The sequence below is a fragment of the Labrus bergylta genome, chromosome 12 (genome assembly GCF_963930695.1).
Source record: "Labrus bergylta chromosome 12, fLabBer1.1, whole genome shotgun sequence".
Lineage (NCBI taxonomy): Eukaryota > Metazoa > Chordata > Actinopteri > Labriformes > Labridae > Labrus > Labrus bergylta.
This window is the reverse complement of record NC_089206.1, coordinates 25424342-25444025: the sequence shown is the minus strand read 5'-3', so window position 1 is coordinate 25444025 and position 19684 is coordinate 25424342. Positions and strand designations below refer to the sequence as shown.

Genomic DNA, 19684 nt, shown 5'->3' with positions numbered 1-19684 from the left:
TCAAAGATCACTCAACTGACCGCAACAATGTGTGAGCGAGGTGCTTGACCCAGACGGAGGCCTGTGTGTTTGGAGCCTGTTAGTTAGTGAAATAAATCAAACCTTTAGAGGAGCTCGCTGACAGAAGCACCGGCCGCAGAACAATCACTTCAGGGCTCAATTTGGGAGGGGGTGAAGAGGACAAGGTCATGGGGTGACCCCTTAAAGATGTGAGGGGACGGGGAGGAAAAGGCAGAGGGGAGAAAGCTGGGATCGCTTCTGGAGGTCCTCGGGGACGAATAGCTTCAGAAAATGCGGGAAAAGAAAAGGTGCAATTTAACCCTGCGATGCATCGTCTTGAAGTGGGGGAGGGGGCGAGGCAGAGACTGGAAGCATAGCATGAAGGGCGACAGGGGCGGTGACCCTCGATGTGACCTCTTTTTATAGCGTAGTTAACACAAGAAAACTCCTCATGTCCAGAAGAAGAGAATGGGCAGTAAAAGTGTTTTCAGTCAAATTAGCAGTAAATCTTAATTGCAGGTTATGGTACGACTAAAGGTGGTGAGGAAATAAAAAGAAAACCCTTTGGTCCTTTTCTCCTTCATGATACTTTTATTTATGGACTATTTAAAATGCTGCTTTCATCTGGGTGTAGTCAGCTCAGGCACTCTCCTGTGACTGTTAGCCAAAAATGATTTACTCTAAGGTCTTTAGAAATGGACTTGACCTTCAAAATAAAACTTTAAAAAAAGAAGACCTGTAAGGGCAGGGTACAAGGACGGTGCTGTAGCATAATGCAGGCTTGAAAGCTGAACACTGGCTGCATAAAAAATAATTCTGTCAATGAAAAAGTAAAAACTTCATGATAGATCTGTTATGCTCTTTTTGTGTTCAGTTCCTCACATGGGCGTCAGAAGCACATAAAAAGCAGGGGGTCTGCAGGGGTAGATATCATTTCCTGCACATTGATGCATCTGAACATGTTTTGATACGTTTTTAGCTGCTATAGCATGAGACACATTTTATAATTTGATCCAGATGACAGTGATTGCCCTCATCAGATCCAAGCGCAACCTGAAGCCCACTCGGAAGCACAAAATCCTGCAGTTCGCTGAGGGTCCGCTTGAGGATGGCTCCAAGACCTCAGCCCAAAATAACCCAACTGTTTCTAGAGTAGAAATTAAAATGTAGAATTAAAATGTAGTGGTTTGTCAACAGGCTTCAAACCCGCCTCAGCTTTCAGCTTCTCGGCCTGTCGTTAGGTTGACTGAAAGTTAGGTTGAGCATGGCGACACACTTTTACATCCAGTGTGTATTTTTGTTTTCTGTTTTATGGAAAGTAAATGTGTAAACTTTGTTTTAAAAGGTTATGTTATTTTTGCAGTATTTGAACCTCCTTCTTTTTTTTTCTAATGAGTATGTTTCTACATTTAAAAAAAATAAACTTTTCACTTATTGTGACTGTGTTTCACAGAACTTTTAATAACGACATACAGGGTTACAAATTGTAATAATTACATTTCTACAGAAATACTTCAAAACAAGAAACATCTCAAACTACCATCTCAAGGGTTAACAGGCCTCACACGTTTCCTCCTCGTCATGCATGCAATGATTTATGCATTATTTATTTTCATTATTGTCAGTGTGTTTCATTATTCTCAGTGCACAACTATACACACACTCATATTCAAAATGATAGATTTCTAATAAACAGTCCGACGAGAAAGCAATCACACATGCACAATAAATCCAATTACGCTATCTCGACTGATCAGAGAGAACATGTTTTAAATTCTGCAAAAGATTAATATCATGTTCCCCGCCCAATTGATTTTTTCATGCATTTATTTCATGAACATATGAGTCGGTAATTGGGTTAGAATTAGCACCACTGAGTGTTAATGTGTGCAAATGTAACATGGAAATCTATAGGAGCAAACATACGTGCTGCTGTGTTTCTCTTGCCTGAGTAGCATGCTAATGATGAAGATGGTGTCACTGCTGCCCATCCCAGAGCTGATCTCCATCATGTGCTCCTCTGATAGTTAATCCCCCATGTGGTAATGAGTTGAGGGATTGAGTAATGAAATGAGAGCACTGTGTGTGTTTTGTATGTTCATGATGGGGCGGGGTGGGGGTGTCCATGTGTGTTTCCGTGCATGTGTGGACACTTGAGTGGTTAAGGAGGAAGATGGGGGAAATTAGCAGGGCGGGGGAAGGGGTGGAGAAGGAGGAAGAGGAGGTGTGTGAGTGTGGGTGCGCTTGAGGAGTGATGAAGAAACATAAAGAGCATGCTTGTCTCTGCACTGATTTATACTCAGTGGAAGATGCTCCGTGCACTACAAATTGCACGAGAGCCGCCTACACTGCAACAAAAAAGACCGACACATTAACTCGCACACAAAAGTGTGCACTTTTGCACCATGACCCTTCCCCCTTTATGCCTGCAGGTTACAGTTGATGGTCATATTCTGTGTTAACCCTGCAGCAGCAAGTCAGCAACCTCTCTTTAGCTTCTGCGGCTGACCACACACATACACACTCCACATGGCCCGCACTCGAGGAATACACCACCTGATATATTCCTGAGTAGACAATCCCCCACACACACACCCCCCACATGGCCCCTAAAATGCTCACATCAATCCCCCCTGAGCCCCTCCTTCAAACGCACTCACTGAACCCACGAGTGTGTGCAAAAAGCCCGCCTTCTCAATGGCCATTACAATGTCTGCAGATCACCCGAGGGTCCCGCTGGGAATGGTGTTTGTGTGTGTGTGTGAGTGTATGGGGGAATTTGGGGGGGGGGCGGGGGGGCGGGGGCGCTTTGTGTGTCTGTTAAAAGAGAGTGACCATTACAAAGAGAGAAACTAACATATACAATCTTCTGTGTTATCAACCAGTAAAGTTCACTCTCTTTTCATGCAGCATGTGGAAGGTGGCTTAATAACCTGCATGTAGCTTAGGTGTCTTATGCTAAGCCAGCCATGGCCAGTATTACAAACATAAATCCATTAGCATTATACTCAATGGATAAAACCACAAAATTATTGGAAATAAACAACTCATCATTGATTAAAAAGTGTGAACTTTTAATCATTATCTTAATACAGAAACATCTCTTCATTAAAAACACAGAAAAAGATACTGCTGGTTTTGACTTTAATCGCATGCTCCTCCTGTCCATTCATTCAGGTTTCCTTGACTGAGACACTAAATTCAGATTTGCTTTTCATATACATTAAATGCACGTGTTTGACTGTAAGACGCTTTGGGCTGAATGCATGTAAATTTAATGTTTCCTCTTGTTGCTGTCGGACGTTCCTCTGCACTGATATCACTTTTCCGGTTGAAGTTCACCAAAGTTATGAGATCATCTGAGGATCCAGACATTATTTCCTGAAAGAAAATGAAGTCAAGCAACATTAACGTCAAGGAATGAACAAAGGAGCCCGTTAAGTCAACCAGTCCCCCACCACTTGTGACCTGAGCCTCAGGCCAACACTGGCCTGCTGTATAAGTACACACAGACAGGACGCTCATTCAGCAGCAGTCATGTGTGTGCAACCACACAATATACCATTCTCTGAATATTTTGAATAATCGGAAGTGCTGCTGATTTTCAATCACTATAGGCCTTTCCACACACTGACTGTGTGTGAGGTTTCAGTTCTGTCCGTAGGTTTGAGTGTTCGTAATGCTAATGCTGATGCTATCAAATGTTGAGTCCTCGTTCTGTCCCTCTATTGGTTTTATTAGAGGGTCACACTGGAATGAGATTTTCAACACCTGAATGACATCACCCTTCTGTTACAGCATGGGGCTCTTGAGTCTCATCAGCGGCAGCCGCCATGATGGAAATCCTGTCTCAGCCTAACTTTCAGTCAACCTAACGACAGGCTGAGAGGTGGACCTGAGGCGGGTTTTAAGCATCCCGACACACCGTTACATCACGCCCACCTGTCAATCATGTCACCTACACACAACTATGCATAAAATGTATCGTTCATAAAATCAAAACTGTTCAGTGTGTGCCAGTGATGACAATAACTAATCAGACCTATTTGTATTTTTGAACCAGGCTGTGAACATGTTTATCTATGCTGTAAAAACAACGTTTTAAATTGTGGTGTGTATGTGACATCCATAACTCCTGGAGCCAGCCTCAAGCTTGTGAACTTGTTTATGCAATGTAGGAAAATTGTGTCAGGTTGAAGATGACCTTAATGCTAAAAGTTACCAACTAGTGAACACCTTTGCAACTCTCCTGAGAAAACTGTATTAACAAAATAGAAACGAGTTCACCAGAGAATCCATGACAGATCCACTCTGAGAGTAGTTGGTATTCTGGGAAACATTAAAGGTTCAAGCGTGTCAATTGTTTGCATAATATGTGCTGGACCAATAAAGGCTTGGACATGAACTTATATTCCTGGAACAATCCCATAAACCACATTATTTGCTTAGCCTGCATGAATATGTTATGACTACTCATCGGCTTAGTTACTCTTCATCTGTTATCACCTTTATATATCCTGCAGCGGGTTATGAGTTACAGAGCCCACCTGTTGAACCCTCTGCCAAGTAATAACTAACAGCAGGATACTGTGAACATACACCTGGACTTTTTTCTTCCTCAAAAGGTCCAACTCAGTTTGCTTGTTCTGTCTCTACTTGTGTTTTCATTGGAATGTGTAAATGTTGTTGTGTAATGAGCAAACACAAATATTATTTGTCATTAGTTTGACATTTCAAAAGTTGTTTGCATATAAATAAAAGACTGGTTATGTAGAAGTGTATGTTTGTATATGGCCACGCACTGACTGAGGTCTCTTTTATGCCAGGGAGGTATCAAAAAAACAACCCAGGATCAAAACAGACCAAACGTAATGGAATAGATTTATGTTTATCCACATTAATTTTGGGTTGTTTTCATTATAAAATCTGTACAATTTTAAACTCAAACACATGTTCGATGGTTGTGCCTTCCACCACATTTTGGCAATGACAGAAGACATGAATGAAGTCATGTTAGGTGGTTAAAAAAAGCTGTAATTCAGTCAAATGAAGGACTTTAACCCCCAAAATCTATCTTCATATCCAAGTAGTGGAGTACATTTGCTTTTTTGCTGAATTCAGCATTCGCACACATTGAAATGTTTTATAGCTTATATGTTCACTGTTGTAAAAAGCAATCGAAGGGGGAGTATACATCTAGTTTGACATAGATGACGTAGATTACTTCATAATTTGAATGGTCCACATCTGTAACTGCTGATGGAAATACACATATTTCATTTTTGCAAGAATGCTTATTTTTACTTGACATGTTTCTCTTTTTCTCTCTCACACACATAACACTAAAGCACACATTTACACAGGGACACACACACACACACACACACACTCACACACACGATCAACAGAGACCTACAGTGTCTGAAGAACTTCATGAACAGATGTTCTCGTCTCTATTAACTAATTGCAATCTATCACTGACCACATTCATGACTGGTTCCACTCGTGTCATTAATCATGATATGAAGCTGTCCGTAACAAAGATGGCTTTCTATGAGTGGTGACAAATCTGTCATCACTTTTCATCTCCTGGTTTCCTGATGAGCGTGTGTGTGTGTGTGTGCGTGCGTGCGTGCGTGCGTGCGTGCGTGCGGGTGTGCGGGTGTGAAAGACAGATTGTATGTAGGAAGTGCTCAGCCCCACAGTTTGGAAACAGCCTTGGATTGAGGGCAGAGGGGGGTTGGGAGGTCATGTGTTTTAGGAGATTGTCCTTCAGTGTGAAGTGCTTTATTTGTACCTTCATGTCAGGTAGTCCACTGTATGTGCAAGTGTTCCTGAAGAGTGGCCAGTCTGTAACTGACCCTGACCTCTGATCTTTATGGAAAAAAAAAAAGGCAAGAATCATATCGTGGTAGAAGTCTGCATCCACACCATGCAGGATCATCTCTTTCTTTACCCTGGTTATCTAAGCAGCATATCTGTCATCCTTTCCTGACGTTAATTGTAACTGAATTGTAAATTAGGCATGCTGTTAATCCCGGAGCAGAGGGGCGGGTATTGGACATGAGGTGAGGTGAAAGCAGAGCAGCATGGTTAATTGATGAATTGAGCCAAAGAAGGCCTGAGCTCAAGCTAGCTGATCTCAAAATTTACCAAATCATGTTCAGGCACCATCAGGTCACCAAAGTGTTCTTAGCCAGTTTGCAAATCGTCTCCTATCAGAATGAATTAGTACCTTTCTGTTTTTGTGCTGGTGTCACACTCGGTTGTTCCAACTTAGGTGTGCTCAAGGTTAGCTGGACACGTTTGACTTCAGCCCTTTTGTAGCTGCAACTGCTTCTTCTGCTCTGATAAAAAAGAGAGAGAGAAGGGGAGAGAGACGATGCATACAGATGAAGAGAAAAGGATAGGTCAAGGACAGTGGAAGGGTAGATTAACGTGGCTGTAAGTGGTGGTGCTGAAGAGGGAGCAGATTAGGCCAAAGACCAGGACGTTTGATGATGTTTGAGTCGAGAGCTACGTCAAACACAATTAGCACTGAGCAAAGTTTACTCAGTGCTCCAAATGATTTCAGAGGGATATTTGTCTTCTCGGGGCAAATAGGACGTATGTACTGTTCATTTGACGTTCATCAGCAACTTACCTCATAATGTGTTTGCTCACACCGATGGGGTTTGCATACTTATGAAAAGTCTTATTGGCGTCTCTACATGAGAATAAAATAGAGATGCTCTCCTCAGAGAGGGGGTTAATAGAAAAGCCAGGTAGCCATGGAAACACAAAAGATAGGTGTGTTTTCTTGTATGCATCAAAGTATCTGCAGCAATGCCGAACGATTCTTTTATTTATGTGGCATAAATATGTGCTAATGCCAATGCATGGTGTAGAAAGTAATCATAAATATATTGATATTGAAGATATTGATAAAATTAAAAAAGATAGTCTGTCTCCATTATTTCAAATATGAATGCAAACCACATTCCACTCACTGGGCCACTCTGCTTAAGAGTCTTCATTCTACAAATACTCAACTTCTACTTTCTCGTTGATGGAAGGCAATAAACACAAAGCAGGTGCTTATTTTTTTTTTTTCCAATTTCAAACATGTAAATACAACTTTAATGGCAAAGAGCATTAACCACCATGAAGTATTATGTCGGACTAAATAAGCCTTAACAATGGCTCTGTACCATATGAATATTCAATTCTAGTAGCCCAAACATCAGCAAAGTGCGCTGATCTAAAATCCTACAAACAAGGTCATGTTTAAAATATCATGCATCTATTATATTATCCTCCCAAAGCATGTGCACATAACTGAAACATGTGCAGAATATGGAGCAAATATGCATAATTAACATACATTTTGCATGCATGCAGCATATGGCATGCACATACTGTAAGTCATAATGCAAAAACAAATGCAAAAACAAATGATGGCATTAAAGGATCAGGGGGGCAACATTCAGTTATTTTATAATTGTTAAATAAATCTCAAGAACACTGTACAGTATGTTGTTGTTAAGAAAAGCCACACACACTGTATGTCCTGGTCTGTGGACATAAAGCCCAATGGTTCCCAATGAAGATATCCATGGGAGCATGTTGGTTATGCTGGGGCTTTTGAAGAGAAGTCACCCTGATCATCTGACAGTCACCTTCAGAATCCAAAGGTTCAGCCAGATAGTGATTTTTTTCTAATTTCCACTTTCCACTTTCAACCTTTCCCGGAGAATGCTTTATCTCTTTCTCTCCTTCTCATCTCTTTCTCTTCCCAGAGCAAACTCTGAACGTGGCATTATAGCCAACCATGCTACTGATTAATACAAAATTATAAGTCTTGCATTAACACTAGTTACTTTTAAAGCCAAGACAAAAATATGACTGAATTAAGATTTTTTTAATGGCATAGTTTGAGTGTGAAAGAGTGAGTCAATGAGAGGCCTATTCTTAAGTACTTTACCTAGTCTTTTAGTTTATTTTTCAAGTTTAGAAAGTGGTTATGATTGGATATGAAAGGGTTCATCAGAGTTGTGAATGTGACCAGCTACAGTGTCAAACACACCCCCATGCCCCATCTAAAAATAACAGCTAAGGAATCAGCTGACCGTTATACTCATCTAATTGATTGCCTGACCACTGTCACCTGATGAAAAAAATTCCACAGCCACACACACACATATCATTGTAATCATTCGACCTTAAAGGAGAAACATGGAGCCAGAATGTCTCACATGATCTTATCAGAGCTGACAGGATCCACGAGTCTCTCACATCGACCATCATCATTCCTAACATTCTTTGTGGCAGCATTTGTGTCGTTGCTGTGCTCTGAGCTTTTTACACTTAGTGGCACCGTGCAGAGCTCCCCGGCCTCCCCGTGCTTCTTCTTGTGACTCTCCCTCCCCAGAGCGGCTGACAGTCAGACCTTTGGAGATGACGTTGGCCAGCATGCACCATATGCATGCCTCAGCTGAGGGGGAGAGAGAGAGAGGCTGTGTACAAACAGAGAGAGAGAGAGAGAGAGAGAGAGAGAGAGAGAGAGAGTGACAGAGTCCAGGCCATTTTAGTGGAGGGGTCAGCATGACACTGTCATCCATGACCGCTGGGCATGAGATAAGTCCACAGGTCCATGCCTCTGTGGTCCTTTTCCATATATGGGCATCACCATTCACATTACAGCACAGTTATTATTAGTAGGGCTGCAGTACCGTTGGCTTTTCAGTGTGGGACCAGTAAATAGCACACATTCACATCACTGTTTTGTTTTGAGTGAGCAGGCCAAAATAAACACAGATAAATAGAGAATGATTGATAATTGTTATTAGTTCGTATCTTGCTTATTGTGTCAAATGATTGATGGCACTGGCTGGATGAAACTTATTAAAAGATCAACATGGCAATTAAACTCAAATAAATTCAGTAACTTTATACGTATAAAACCTTTGTCGTCAGAGCTTCTTGGCACAATTTGTTTAATGGAGATGTATTATGCTGATCCATATTTATACATACTCAACACAAGAGTAACAGTATTACAAAAAAAACTGAATTTCATCTCATATATATCTGCATATATCTGAAGAGGACGTCTGAAGACGTTTTTGTGTGTCCTTTTTCTTCATTAATGTTCCGCTTCACAGAAATAATAAATGAAATGTGACGGGGTAATCAGAGAGATGATGACAAAGACCAAAGCAACTACAATGAGAGCAAAGACAGGAGAAATAATGCAAAGACAAGAAGAGGTGAGACACACTGATAAACAAACAAATAAATGAAGAATGAATCAAATGAATGAGAATTTACACGCTTAAATTAGTGGTTGATCAACAGAAGGAACTAGGAAGGAAGTAAGGCTAGATCAAAAATGAATGCCGTATTTATTACATGTCCAGTGGTCATGTATCATTTAGCTAAATGTGCTAAATGTCCCTCCATGTGTCTTCTCTCAGTCATCGTGCTCTGCAGTTGGAAAGGAACAAAATAGATTTATAAAATATTCCACTTTAGTGTTATCATATTTGTCATATTTTGGGAGGCATCAGATCCCTGCCCCGCTGCCTTACCCGTCATGCAGTGACCACACACACATTCCTCTGCAGAGAGCGAGGGCTTCATGTGACTCCTTATGCGTGTGTCTTTTCCAAACCAGCATCACTGCTCTTATTCTACAGTGCCTTTTAACGTTGTGAACAATGACCTCCAGCAATGTTATTTGATCAAAGCACCCTCATCCTTTCACTGGATTTCTTCTAAATGGCACAGATGAGATATTAAAGGTCATCATGCCTCTTTCAGCCCGATGTGTATAGTCCCATCAACACACACATACACACACTTACACACTCACTCAAATCACTTGAATTGAAAAAAAAAAAAAACATCCCAAAGAGTCTCTCTTGATCCGCTGGGGGCTCCCTCATGCCGGTGTTGGTGCTGTCATACACAAACACAGACACACACATACATCAGTTGTGAAACCTGAACTCTTGTGCACTCGACAGCTGCACCCCAGCGTGGCTCTTCTTACCGTGTGAAGGCATAACTATGCATAAGCATCAATGCTAAACCTGAGCATCATTATTAATAACACCCTGGTGGGAATCTCACTTTGGCACATATATCCCAAACCTCCTCTCAGCAAAGGTAAAATGAGGTGAAACTCTTAAAAAACAAAACGAAGAGGAGCTCAGGGATGCCTCAAACCTGTTCATCCTATCATGTTGTGCAGCAGATTCAAACCTGGTTGTGCTGTGAATAATTTAAAAGCGGTGTGTAACTGAATACAGGATGAGTGTTGAGCAGCGAAAAGGAGGGATTCCCTGTGTGTGTATGTCTGGGTGGGTGGATGGTTTAGTGTGTGTGTGCCCCCCCCTCCCCTCCCTTTGCATTTCAGCCTCTGCAGTGAGCCTCACCCATGCAACAGCCAATCGGAGCCCAGCTAGAGGAGAGGAATGAAGTGATGGGGGAAGCCATTCTAGGGATGGTTCTTGCCCGCAGTGATGGGCGTAGGTGTCTGTGTGTGTGTGTGTGTGTGTGTGTGTGTGTGTGTGCATCCTTGTGTGTGTGTATGTGCTAAATTCTTGGTAAATGTGATTTTTGTTTCCCACACGCATTATCCCAGTTATTAGAGGTGAGGGGGGAAATGTTTTTTTTGTTTTTTGTTTTTTTTAGTTATTGCAGTTTTCTTATTAACTGTAACCTGCATGATTTACGTGTGCAAGAGTGAACAGACACGCACAGACGCAGGATCCCAGGGAGTGAGAAAGGGCAGAAGGGATGCAGAGATGAGAACAAACAGAAGGAACTGTTTGAAGTGAATATACATCATGCTTCCCTCTACTGCGTTATTATTATGTGATTCAGGATCACATTTAAAATCCCGAAGGAGAATTTCAAGGACACTGCATCAATGACAGTACGCTCACTGGGAAAACTTGCATAACTTACATGGGAATTCTACACTTTCCTGCCAATTTATTCCAGCATCTTTGGACCAAAACTGTGAAGCCTCAGTGTACTTGCAAGGTGTGCTAAATAGCAGGAAACAACGTAGACATGAAGGGGAGGAAATGTCCCAGAAACAGCACAAAGCTTTCAGGCCAATTTGACAAGGTGGCATAAAAAATGTTATTACCTGCTACCAGGCTTTCACATGGACAGACTGGCCTGACAAGACCATCTTGTTATATGGCTAACAAATGTTATAGGCTTATTTAAAATTGAGTGCAATTTCCAATAATCTCTTATAAGATTACAATATACAATAAGAAACAAGTTAACTTATAATATAAGATATTTGGTTTAAACAATATTTGGACAGAATTGGACTGACTGCCATATTAAAAGTTCATGGTAAGGTCATGGTTTGCTACCAAATTATCACCAAATATCCACTGAAAAGCACACATTTATTCCTTGTAGTAGTGATACAAAGGTGGATATTACCATGTCACCTACCAACCTAGTGGTTAGTGCTCACGCCCCGCGTGCAGAGGCTATAGTCCTCCAAGCAGGTGGCTCGGGATCGAAATCTAACCCATGGCTCCTTTCCAAGATGTCATTCCCCGCTCTCTCTCTCTCCGATTTCTGACTCTATCCACGGTCCTGACCTACATTGCTATCTCTGGTGCAATCCCATTCACCATATTCACATGGCAGCCATCTTCCTCTGATATCATGCTCATCGTGAAGAGCTCAAATAATGTTATAAAGTCATACTTCTGTGTACCTGTTTGTAGGTAACATATATATATATATATATATATATATATATATATATATATATTTATAGGAAGGTGTTATCATTTCCTCACTTTCAACATGGGGACAAATTTAAAGTAACATTCATGTCTTTAAAAAACAATTAGCTACGACAACAAAACACGTAAGCTCTTAGCCACCTCCCAGCTGATATTCCAAATAGTTAGGAAAAAGTTAAACGCTAACAATACTTCGCATTATTTGAAAGTGTTCAAAGGTACAAAAGGGAGAGGCACAAAAATAGTTACATTTGTAAAATCAACATATTTGATAGCCAAACAGCTACCAGAAAACAGCCAGTGTTAGTCATCAATCCCCTCTTCTACCATTACCATTAGCTAGCTTTTGTATCATACAACACTATCAAAAAGTTATAAGCAGTCAGGGACTTTCTAACTAACACTTCCTGGCTAGTGCAAAACAAGTGGCTGAGTGCTAACATCAGCTAATAACTAATGGTGGCTAAGGGGACATTAGGAAAACCTGTTTTATCTTGAAATATGGTCCAATGACTTTTCATACAACTTACAGTGTAGAGACATAGCACTGCAACATATTAACAAAATTGGCAACGAAAAGAACATGGTCAAGACAAAATCCAGGATAACAGAAGAACATATTCTGACTGGACTTGAGACTAATTGAAGTACAACAGCCTTGTCCCTCTATGACCCTCTATCCTTGTCCTTATCCGACTGCTAGCCACGCAGCTCTCCTCCTAATCTCCGCTGTAGTATTTCAACATGAAGGGCTATAAACAGGCAAAGCTGCCTGAAATTGAGGTCAACTCAACCCGCACTCAAACTGGCCGGACATTGGTTGGTCTTGTTTTTTTTTTCAGGCCAAAGGTTGGTCAGATTGAACTTGTGAGATTGACACGAAGCAAATAAATCTTGGCCCCCTGTCTTAACTCAGATGAATGAGGCCAGAAATTGTGGTGCGACCATGGCATTACTCTTGGGCCCCATGGAATTGGGCAATAATTTAATGCTTTGTTGGATTAATTGCCCAGCACCCTTTGCTCAGACTTATCACACAACAAACAATCCCAAAAATTTGATGAGTACTTCTGCTACTTAAGATGTTTTAAAAGACTGTGAAGCGTGTTGTTTATTTCTTTTCCAAACCCTGAATTACCATGGTATCATGTGTCTCTGTCCCAATCCCCTTTTCTAATTTTTATTTAAACCCCCATTTAGCAAGCAATAAAACATTCCCGCAGCATCTTTAGTTCCCAAAACATGACATGGTTTAATTTTTGTCCATTTAAGGACTGACGTAGAAACAACTATTACATCTCTATTTTAGTTAATACTCTTCTTGTTCAAATTAGAAACTTTGAAGACATTGTCGAGCCGCGAGCCCTCTGGGGAAATCTGGAGATAATCAGTGAATTCCAGTCCTGCACGGCTCTGCTTCTCCTCATACGTCTCCTGAGACCATGACCTGTCAGGGTATATGTGTGTGTGTGTGTGTGTGTGTGGTGATTATCTGTGAGTGCGTGTCCAAGGACTGGGCCATGGGGGAGGGGTCATCCCACGATTAAATCCTTATTATCTCCCTCAGAAGCAAATTAGGGAAATTACTTAAGTGCCCTATGATGAGAGATGGGCATGACCATCGGCAGTTAAAGACCAGGGGTTAAGGTTCAGGGATCAAACTAGTGACCTGCACGGCTCTCTATGTATATCCTCTCTCAAACCAGGCGTACTCCACAGTGTAATTACATTTATTGCCCTTAAAGATTTGTAAAAATGTTTAGTATGCTGGAGTCCAACATCCCCTCACATGATTTGGCGAGAATTGTTTTTTTTTAGGTCAAGCTGCTTGTTGCAGGTTTGCCAGGAACCCTTATTCCTTGAGAAAAATTAAACGTAATCACTTCATCACAACAATGAAAGCTTTGGCTTATAATAACATATCGTTTAACTGGTACAGTTCTGACATTAACAGAAAGAAAAGCTACTACAAGAGGCAGAAAGGGCACCAATGTATTAGTCACCAGAAAGGGTACGAGCAGGTGGTGGAGGGCCTTCTCACTGTGCTAATTCTAATGTATAAATACAACCACAGGGGAATGTGAGAATAAAAGAGCATCTCAAAATGCTTGAGTGGTCTCTGAATGTGAAGTAAAATACAAATTCAAATGTTGAATGCAAGAGTGGAGTTTAGGATGGTGAATCTGTATCAATGGAACAGCTCATGGACTTCTTGCTTTAGTCAATATTTAGGATTTGTTACACCAAGGTTGTGTACATTTGAGTGCTGAGAACTTGACATCGTTTCTTCAGCTTTGTATGCTGCTGATCGTTGTTCAGCCAAATGTTCCAACCCCTTTAATGAAGGGTTTCAGCATCAGTACTTCAATGAGACCGAAGAGTCCTCTTGTCTTCTGTCCATTAAATTAGGCTGAAACATCATTTTGCAATTGTGTCCACAAAATTATGTAAGCAGTAGCATGCAATAAAAGAACCAATCATCATCACCTGACAAGAACATCAACATTGGACTGCAAATTGCTGGTTTGTGTTTAGTGACCAAGGACCTTGCTAGGAACTCTGACACTAACTGAATTTCATTCAGGGGAATCAGGGACTGAAGTTTTTCACTCCCCAATTGTTCCACATGTCTTCTATGGCCCTGCTGTGGAGGTAGGACTGTCCTTAAGTTGCAAAACTAACAGGGCAGTTGTTGCAGTGCAGAAAGTTGGTGATTGGAAAACACACAGACTAAGTGGCTGCCTCAGCTTGAGTTTTAGCTTTATTCATAAATTAAGTTGGAGGAGCTACTATTACCAACATTATGACATGGGGTGGACATTTCTTGAGATGATTGTGATTGAAAGCACTAATTAAAAATGTAGCACATTGCTATTTGTTTGGAACCTTGAATTTTCCCTTTCAATGTAAAAAAAAGAAAACTTAAAACATATTTATGTGTTATTACTGTAGCTGATAGCTGATCCACCCCCTACCTTAGTCCATTATAACCAGAATTGTATGTTTGTTAACGTAGCCTGACAGTTTTGAAGTGAGGAAATGCCATTTTTTCAGTTTTATCTAAATACCTTGGAATAAACTACTCAGTAAGTGTATTACCATGGTGTTTAGCCTCTAAGAGCCCCTAAGAATCCATTGTGGTCCCCAGAGGGGTTGGGAACCCAGTTTGGGAGCCAATGGAATAGGATGTTTGGAAAGGAGTGGGGAATGACAGATTCAAACCTGGGCCGCTTGAGTACCATAACCACTGTTAATGGGGCACAACTGAACCGCTAGGCCAACCGGCACCCCAGCAACATAAAATATGAGTAAGTACTTAAACGTATGCAAAATACTGTGTATCTTCAAATAATGGACCACAAACTGGCAAATAGGTGACAAGATATGTTTGAATAAAACACCTGAAACATGTATTTTGTTGCATGTTGAAGCTTTTTAAAAACAAAGTAATATTGATGGATTAATTGGATATACTACTAAGATGTGCAGACAGTGGTTGATTTTCTGTGGGTCAGAAACTCCTGGAACGGTTTGGCATGAAAATATTCCAGTGATAATGCTCAAACATTTCATTTTTTACAGTGTGTGTGAATGGAAACTATGGTGTGGTGAAGGTCATGACAATATCAGTGTTATAGCAAATAAACTGAAGTTAAGTCAAGGTTATACTGAGGCAAGTCGAGGTTATACTGAGGCAAATAAACCTGTTAGTAAATGTCAGAAAAGGTTATGGGTACAGGTAATTAAAGGTGAACACTGAGTTCAGGTCTGTAAGAGGACATGAGGTCCACACCCTTACTTTTTTTTATCTCACCAGAAATCATTCAACCTACTACCTGCAGTGGCACAATAATGACATTTGTGGTTAATCTTAAGACTGTTCGAGGTTTCAATTCCAATTCCAGGAGCTACAAATTCTGATATACCTCATAAAAGATAAGTGTATACGGGACCAAATCAAACAGTCTTCCCTTCGTCCCTCATGTGCCAATTTCATCACTGCTACTGACAGCTGTGAGGTGATTTGTAATGGCTTACAAGACCCTGCAGCTCCTAGGTCCATTTCCTGCCACACCCTGATTTTTTTTGCTTCTCTCTTCTGCCCACTGTGGGTCCCTGGGAACTGGGTGAGGGATATAATGTAGCAGAGACCGTGCCAGGGCAGGGTGGGGTTCTGACAGGGGGGAGGATGCTGGGCTGGAGCCAATCCTATAGGGACGAACTCAATGACCTTCTCTTGACAGATGCAGCCGGTGCACATTCATATCAGTTTGGAATGATTTATTAAAGGTGCCATTAGATACTGTCGTGAATCCAATGTTAGGGAGGGGGAATCTATCAGTGTCAGTGTGCAGTGATTAGAGTGTGTCTGCTGTTACGTTGTTTGGTTACAGGCGTTATGTCTAGGTTAATGGCCAACCTAAAAGCATATTGTTTGCATTTATTTTTACTTGGAATACTGAGATCGAGAGTTGAGTTCATGCTTTTTTTTTGGTGATTTTGCACTTGTCTCTCACTCTCACTCTCACTCTCCCACTTTCCACTCTGTCTCTCCCACTGCAGAGGATTTTCTGACACATGCAGAGCCTTGGATCTGAATGACAAGCACGTCCAGCATGAATTGGGGATCCAATGGGGAGGGGGCGTCTGCGTCATCACTGCCTCTCAAAGGCAGCAGCTGCTCTACATCTACACCTGTCTCTCTCTCTTCCTTTCCACGTTATTTTACCTCGGTACCTTTCTGCCTAAGATTCACACTCTCTGCAGAGGACTGAATCCAAGCCTTTGCTTCCTCACGACTGAGAACAAAAAGGGGATAAACGGAGGATGGATCCTCTGGGGGGAGAAGCTGGCTGCTCTTACTCACTGGCTGTCCAGCCTCTGCATCAGCAACGCACTCTCTGGCGTCAGCACAGCTTCTTTCCTGCGTAATCATCCACAGTGTATAAGTGCTGGGATGAAACACACACACACACACACACACACACACAGACACATCCCTCTCCTCTCTCTTGTAATCCTTTTGTAGCTGACTTGCTGCTGTTATGAGCAATGAGCCTGCAGCCAGTTCAGTGCGTGCTGAATATTAGCACAGCCTGTTTTCGACACACTGGAACGGAAATGTTTTAAACACATGACAGTGTTAGATATTTGTCCATGAGGCACTTTATTAAGAAGGAAAAGCTTCATTATCTCCAAGAAAAAAAAAGAAAAAAATTACATCTGGGTACTTCACAGCAAAACATCCAGATCAATAAGACATCTGACACAACATGGAGTACTATCTGAGTTCATGAATTTCCTAAACCACATGCTTGGTACAATTTGAGAAAAAAAGCAAAACACATCATTTAACCAGCCTACCATCACATGCAAAAGATTTTCTCTTCACTTATGAATAATAATCAAGTTCACGAGATGGATCCCGATGAGGCTCACATCTAAAACAACTGTTCTCTTGCACACATGTGTCGAACACATGTGCTCTTCCTTCGTTGTGTAACCTTGACTGTGTGGCATTAAAAATATTGATTGCATCACATTAAGATTTGCTGCACATGTCGATGCTCTCCAGACGCTGGCCTGCGTATGCCATATACAAGCAAAACGACCCTGGAGATGAGTTGTCCGGGCTGTTTTTGTAACACAGGATATGGATGGTGTGTGTGTATGTGTGTGTGTGTCACAGGACCAGTTAACACACCAGCCCAGAGAGGAAGATCCACTGTTACTCTGGTCATGCACACAGGATGTTCCCAGCATGCCCTGGGCTCCCTGGGGGCTACAGAGGTCACACAAGACAGTCCTGCGTCCTTCTGGCCTGTTGAATAAATAATGAATGACGGATAAAGACCAGATGTGAAATGGAAATCTGAATGACTTGCATCCACATTCTAGAAATAATAACATATTGTTATGCTGTACTTCTTTAAACACACAGGCCATAAGGTTTGTTTTGTAGAGGCTTTTAGCCAAGGAGACTTATTTTAGGATAGTCACTGTCTCGTGGACATGTGGAGAGAATCAAAACTTCACAACCCAGTCACAAGGGGTAGCAACATGAAAGGGTCAAAGAGATACTGGGATTTCCTAAAAAAAAACTATTCTAGTATTAAGGGTAAAAAGAGACGCTTATAATGCCACTGACTGATTTGGGTGCATAGTGAAGGAATTTGTATTTTCTTTGCAACTTGGCATGCCTTAAAGGGGACATTATGAATCATTATGACATTTTTCAACATATATTTGGGTAACCTGAGTGTCTACTGATCCACAAAATGTGAAATAAATCCATCCAGTCCTTTGTTTGTGGTCTGCATAACTCTTACAACACACAGAAAAATGCTCCATTTCAAATTTGCTCTCCATGTGACATCACAATGGGATTCTGGTAAAAAAAAAAAAATCCCCTCCCCTGATAGCTCCACCCATGGACTCCATCCCCAGCCTAGAACAAAACTTTTGCGCAGGTCTGCCATTTTTTTTCTTCTTCTGAGCAAAGGAGTGATGTCTACTGGGAAAACGCAGGCAGGGCTCATTGCATTTAAAGAGACACACACACCAACACGGATTCATGTTATATTTTGACCAAAGCACAGCACAGATGTTTCATTTAGACCACAGGGGGCTGTTTGAAAAGGTGGAAAAGGGGGCATAATATGCCCTCTGTAATTGCAGAGGGAAATTTGGTTTTCAAATGACAATAATTGCTCATATATTCTTTTCTTAACCCTTCAACTTGCTTCCTTCTTCCCTTTTCACTCTTTGCTAACTCTGATTGGGATTTCACTCACACACACACAAATCTTTAAATGTTCCCAAAATGTGTTCAGGGTGCTGACTTTTTGCTGCCAGCATCCTAGTGACATTTTCCCATGTTGATGGGGTGCGTAGGTAATGTGTTGTAAATTCAGAGTGAGTTAGTGGGCTTGGGTGATGACATTCTTATCACAAGACAGGCGAGCAACAAGTGCAATCATTTGACAAGAAGTCGAGCTGCTTCAATCCTTTTTCTTCTTGCATGCTCTTTACAACTTTTTCCTTGAAACTGCAAACACATTCACTACATGTAGCATCACTTTTAACACTTCCTAGTGTCAGACTCTAGCTTCATCCTTTATCTCTGTGTCGTCCTTCTTATGCCGTGTCCTGACTCCTGAGAACATCCCACGAAGAAACTGTGTTTGACTCACGGATCTTCTCAGTCAATTCCTTCATAAATCTATTTTCAAGCCTCTCAAGGAGCAGGAGGAAGGAAACTTACTGAGAAAAAATCAAGAAACATTTTTTTGAAAGGTTGGCCATTTTATGCCTTTATTTGATAGACAGGACAGTTGATAGTGTTGGAAATAGGGGAGAGAGGGGGGGTATGACATACAGTACGGGAAAGGAGCCACAGGTCGGGTCTGAACCCAGGCTGCCCGTATAGAGGACTACAGCCTCTGTATAAGGGGCGCGCAAATGACCACTAAGCCACCAGCACCCACTAATATCATGTATTTTAATAGCAATTGATCTAAATGCCTATGCTCTTACTGTATATGTTCCTTTCTGCAGAGTTTGTACCTTCACCTCTCTCAGGTTCATCAGGATTGTTGTGTGGACTTCCTGCTTCCAGGCTCCTTCTTGTATTTAAATAAATAGTCTTTGCTTATTGGATTCAGAATGTGCTTGCATGCTAGTTAATTGGAGGAGGTTTATGTGTGTGAAAAAAAAAAAGATCAAGGATGCAAGGAAGGAGCAGAGGTTTGGAGGCAAAGGAAGCGGTGGGTGAAGAGGTTAAAGAGAGGAGGCAGGAGCTGTGAGGCTGCAGGAGAGCTCGATAAGAGCAGTTAGGTCAAAGGGGATAAAGTAATAGAGGATTAAGAAGAAAAGGATTAAGGGAGAAGGCTGTGACTCCGTGGTGCATCCATCAGAGC

At 41.4% G+C, this 19684-nt stretch overlaps 1 long non-coding RNA gene across 2 annotated transcripts in view; it reads right to left on the bottom strand.

Annotated features, from left to right (window-relative positions):
- Positions 1-1456: 1456 nt before the first annotated feature.
- The window catches only part of LOC136181016 (uncharacterized), a 34089-nt gene continuing 15861 nt past the window's right edge, over positions 1457-19684 (bottom strand). Inside the window, exons 3-4 of one of the 2 annotated variants that reach the window (XR_010667493.1) lie at positions 6236-6342; positions 1457-3381 (exon numbers count right to left, since the gene is read on the bottom strand). This is a non-coding gene — a long non-coding RNA (uncharacterized lncRNA). Of the gene's footprint in view, positions 3382-6235; positions 6343-16844; positions 17587-19684 lie in introns of those variants that run through there. The other variant, XR_010667492.1, reaches the window with a different exon arrangement.